Source organism: Muntiacus reevesi, chromosome 4, assembly GCF_963930625.1.
Source record: "Muntiacus reevesi chromosome 4, mMunRee1.1, whole genome shotgun sequence".
NCBI lineage: Eukaryota > Metazoa > Chordata > Mammalia > Artiodactyla > Cervidae > Muntiacus > Muntiacus reevesi.
Window position 1 is genome coordinate 71589933 of NC_089252.1, and position 5709 is coordinate 71595641.

The 5709-nt window shown below is 41.5% G+C and overlaps 1 pseudogene; it reads left to right on the top strand.

The window, feature by feature from the left end:
* The first annotated feature begins 4354 nt into the window (after nt 1-4354).
* LOC136167735 (small ribosomal subunit protein uS8-like) lies at nt 4355-5358 on the top strand (annotated as a pseudogene).
* The last annotated feature ends 351 nt before the right edge of the window (nt 5359-5709 follow it).

Here is a 5709-nt window from a genome sequence, read left to right on the forward strand (position 1 = left end):
TAGCTGTGAATTAAAAATCAGGGCTGTGGGAAACCCAAGAGGGCACTTGGCTTTTCCTGGCTCCCCGACAAACTTCATCTTCATCTGATGGGTTATAGCTTTCCATTCTGCAGGGATGATCCTGTCACAATGTAAAGGAGAAGGTTAGAAAATGTGTTTTGCACTTGGAGTATAGTTTCTGGAAGTTCCTGTGACCAAGACACTCACTTCACAGGACAGGTCATACAGTCCTTAAAAATGTCACAAACTTTTTGAAATTATCACTGTCAGTAGCGTCATCAGGCAAGGTCAGCAAAACTAATGGGAAAACTGGACTCAAACAGAACAAAGATAAATTATATGAGATTAAGTGAACTGCTCAATATGATTGTGATCTTTACGATTTGTTTGACATACTTCTGGCTACTAATATTTGTTTTTCAAATACAGAAAAGCTCCTTTTCTCAAGCTATTTGTGATTTACAACAATACGGTAATTTACACCTATGGGTAAAATTAAAATATTTTGGTTTTGTCTCTACCTGCTTCCTCCAGAAACTGGAGGAACTCTTAGCAACCCTATCAGGTGAATGAAAAAGACTCCCTTGTCATCTGTAGGAATCTAGATATTATTGGGACCTGGAAAAAAGACAGATGTACTGTCTATAGATATCATAGGCAGAATCTGAAGGCAAGCCACTGGCATGGCTTTCTTGGCCTTGAGAGGCCTTCAGAAGTTCAGTGTGAGATTCCTACTGAAAAGTTCCAGTGCAACCAATGTAAAGAGCCTAGGGATTTACCTGGTGGTTAAGACTGTGTGCTTCCCCTGGGGGAAGCGTGGGTTCAATCCCTGGTCAGGGAACTGAGATGTCACAAGCCACACAGTGCAGCATAATAAATAAAAGCCTATATAAGCAATTAAATGTATATAAGTAACCAGGCCAAGTGTATTGAAACCAAACTTACTTTGAACAAATCAGCCTTAATTAGTCTGGGTTTAGTAAAAATGAAGATAATCTAGAGAGAAAAATTATATTTCAATTGTATACATGTGTTGATAGTGCAGTTCTGTATTTACTGAGGCTTTGTATTTATTATCTATGTCCAAAATGGCTCTTTGTTGCTATGTTATATTAGTATACAGTTTATCTGAACTAGTAAAAGTGTGTTTTAAGCTTGTTTCCAAAGGCAGTCATAGTCATCTCTCTTTGGATGAAGATCAGATGCCGTGTGACTTACAACTAAGGGGTTATGCGCACTGGAAAAGACCTGATTGAAAGGACGAAGCCAAATTAAAGGACCCTTACCAGGTACTCTTCACTAGCATGTACAACAAAACTGAATGAAATTGACTTTTGAAAAGATTGCTGACCCCAAATGACACCCACACCAAGGTGAAAGGAAGACAATACCAGTGGAAAAACAGCTGACCTTAAACATCTGGACCAGGCCTGTAAGAACCATCCAGCTAACCCAATCACACTGTTTACCAAATGTTTGCCTCCCTATCAAAATGGAAAGTTACTGTTTTACTTCTGACTCCAGTATTCAGGGTGAAAAGAAACCTCTAGTGAAGATGGCACAGAGTCTAACTGTTCATGATGTATCATGCCAAAAGCGCATGTACAGTGCTGGTGTGACAGTTAGTACAAGTGATGAACTGTACAGCCTACAAAGCATTTCCCCAATAGCATAGCTCTGAGCTTGTTTGTGATATCTGATTAGTTTTCTCCAAAAGTGGAGAACTAGGCAAAAAAAAAAAAAAAAAGAGGCCTAGCACCACGGGACATAAATGGACCCCGAGCAGGCAACTGAGCCTCCCCAGCAGCGTTGGAGAAGCATATTGATTTATCAGCGGTGTTTATGGAAACAGCTGCAATTGAACGGGGAACGTGGTGAAAGACGTTTTCACATGTTGAGGTATGGGGAAATCATTCTGGCTTGCACAGGATTGAATTTGAACTTTGGGCTGATGAAAACAGGCTGTTTGTGGCCTGTTAAACATGCGTTGTACATCTGCTTTAGCCATTTAAAAAATTTACATTAAAAAATTAAATAACTGTGGCTCAGATATCCAAAATGGGAACTAGGTGGCCATTAGGGACATGGGTTCAGACGCGTCTCTATACTCCTGGAAACGTGAGTGCTTAAGGATACCATCAGCCATTTTCAAAACAATACCTGATAGCCACTCCCAAATACAGCCTTACGGTCTCAAGGTATTACAGTCAGGAAACCTTCCTCCTACCTTAGAAACAGGATTAACAAACGAGGAAGCTCAAGCTACGGTGTGTGCTGTGCTGAGTCGCTCAGCTCTGTCCCACTCTTTGCGACCCCGTGGATGGTAGCTCGCCAGGCTCCTCTGTCCATGGAATTTTCCAGGCAAGAATACTGCAGTGGGTTGCCATTTCCTTCTGCAGGAGATCTTCGAACCTGCAGCTCCTGCATTAGCAGGCAGATTCTTTACTGCTGCCCACCTGGGAAGCCCCAGCTCAAGCTATAGCCTCCCAGGAAAAGGCTCCTTGGTTACTAAATATAGGTAAAAAGGAAACACTTCAAAAATTACTTTCTTGTTTGACAACTAAAATAGGAGGGCTCTTTTGAAAAACACTACAAAGGTGTGTTTTAACGATTATCTTCATTGTATTGTTGTTGCCATCCAGTTGCTAAGTCATGTCCGAATCTTTGTGACCCCATCAACGGCAGCATGCCAGACTCCTGTTTCACTGTCTCTTGGAGTTTGCTCAAATTCACGCCCATTGAATCAGTGATACTTTCTAACCATCTAATTTTCTGTTGACCTCTTCTTTTGCCTTTAGTCTTTGCCAGCATCAGGGTCTTTTCCAGTGAGTCGGCTCTATGCATCAGGTGGGCCGAAGTATTGGCCCATCAGTCCTTCCAATGAATACTCAGGGTTGATTTCTTGTAGGACTGACTGGTTTGATCGCCTTGCATTTCAAGGAACTCGCAAGAGCTCCAGCACCACAGTTTGAAAGCATCAATTCTTCGGTGCTCGGCCTTCTTTATGGTCTCACTCTCATATCGTACATGACTACTGGAAAAATCATAGCTTTGACTATACGGACCTCTGTCAGCAAAGTGATGTCCCTTCTTGTTTAGTATGCTATCTAGGTTTGTCATAGCTTACCTTCCAAGGAGCAAACATCTTTTAATTTCATGGCTTCAGTCACTGCAGTGATCTTCATTGTAATACATCCAATACTTTCCAAATGTTTGTCAAGGTGCTATGACAAAGCAATTTAAAACAGGTAATATTTTCTTAACACAAAATATTGATGCTGAGCTTGGAAATTAAGATTATTTTAACTCTGTGTCTGTTCCCTAAATTAGGCAGGATTATTCCCCTCTTCCAACAACACAAGAGAAGACTCTACACATGGACATCACCAGATGGTCAACACCAAAATCAGATTGATTATATTCTTTGCAGCCAAAAATGGAGAAGCTCTATACAGTCAGCAAAAACAAGACCAAGAGCTGACTGTGGCTCAGATCATAAACTCCTGATTGTCAAAATCAGACTTAAATTGAAGAATGTAGGGAAAACCACTTGACCATTCAGGTGTGACCTAAATCAAATCCCTTACGATTATACAGTGAAAGTGACACAGACTCAAAGGATTACATCTGACACACAGACTGCCTGAAGAACTATGGGTGGGAGGTTCGTGACATCGTACAGGAGGCAGGGATCAAGAACATCCCCAAGAAAAAGAAATGCAGAAAGGCAAAATGGTTGCCTGAGGAGGCCTTACGAATAGCTGAGAAGAGAAGTGAAAGGCAAGGAGAAAAGGAAAGATATTCCCATTTGAATGCAGAGTTCCAAAAAATAGCAAGGAGAGATAAGAAAGCCTTCCTCAGTGATCAATGCAAAGAAATAGAGGAAAACAACAAAATGGGAAAGACTAGAGATCTCTTCAAGAAAATTAGAGATATCAAGGGAATATTTCATGCAAAGATGAGCTCAATAAAGGACAGAAATGGTATTGACCTAACAGAAGCAGAAGATATTAAGAAGAGGTGGCAAGAATACACACAAGAACTATACAAAAAAGATCTTTACGACCCAGATAATCACGATGGTGTGATCACTCACTTAGAGCCAGACATCCTGGAATGTGAAGTCAAGTGGGCCTTAGAAAGCATCACTATGAACAAAGCTAGTGGAGGTGATGGAATTCCAGTTGAGCTATTTCAAATCCTGAAAGATAATGCTGTGAACGTGCTGCACTCATATGCCAGCAAATTTGGAAAACTCAGCAGTGGCCACAGGATTGGAAAAGGTCCGTTTTCATTCCAACCCAAAAGAAAGGCAATCCCAAAGAATGCTCAAACTACCACACAATTGCACTCATCTCACACACAAGTAAAGTAATGCTCAAAATTCTCCAAGTCAGGCTTCAGCAATACGTGAACCGTCAACTTCCAGATGTTCAAGCTGGTTTTAGAAAAGGCAGAGGAACCAGAGATCAAATTGCCAACATCCACTGGATCATTGAAAAAGCTAGAGTTTTCCAGAAAAACATCTATTTCTGCTTTATTGTCTATGCCAAAGCCTTTGACTGTGTGGATCACAATAAACTGTGGAAAATTCTGAAAGAGATGGGAATACCAGACCACCTGACCTGCCTCTTGAGAAACCTGTATGCAGGTCAGGAAGCAACAGTTAGAACTGGACATGGAACAACAGACTGGTTCCAAATAGGAAAAGGAGTACGTCAAGGCTGTATATTGTTACCCTGCTTATTTAACTTGTATGCAGAGTACATCTCCCAAGTTTATGGTTAACCTCTCAATCTAAAACTTTTGCTCTCTTTCCTTTTCTGCATCTCTTCCTCATCAAGCCTGAGGAATGTCAAAGAAAAGGGGAACCTGAAACTGTGCAAGCCCCTGTGTCTTGAAGTAAAATGCTGGCCCAAGAGTTAATGCTTGGTCCTCTTTCTGCCATCTTTCCCTGCCACTAGAATGGTGTGTATGAATGTCCTCGCTGATGCTCTCGAGTATCTACAATGCCATAAAGAAAGGCAAACGCCAGGTCCTTATTAGGCCGTGCTCCAGAGTCATCGTCAGGTTTCTAACTGTGATGATGAAGCACAGTTACATTGGCAAATTTGAGATCACTGATGATCACAGGGCTGGGCAAATTGTTGTGAACCTCACAGGCAGGCTAAGTAAGTGTGGAGTGATCAGCCCCAGGTTTGATGTGCAACTAACTCAAAGATCTAGAAAAATGGCAGAATAACCTGCTCCCCTTCCGTCAGTTTGGTTTCCTTGTACTGACCACTTCAGCTGGCATCATGGACCATGGAGAAGAAAGACGAAAACACAGGAGGGAAAACCCTTGGATTCTTTTTTTAGGGATGTAATACATACAAATAAAATGCCTCAGAGGACACACACACACACAAAAAAAATGGAGTTAATGATTGGAAAATGTGAAGATGTTGAAGAATAGCGGTCGCACTGGGTAACTGGAAACGACTTAGACTATAGTTCAGTCATGTGGCAGAATCACGTGACTCAGTTCCCTGAAGATACACAGAAAGGTCTGACACTCACTCCTGAGTTGTTTTTACAGGAATGAGACCCCTTCCAGGTGAAAACTGGTGACCACAAGAACAGACTTTAGACAGAAGATTGATGAAGCTTGAAATCTCACCTTGATGCTAACTAATCCAAGACTTGTCTGTAAGCTGTTCACGCCTGCTC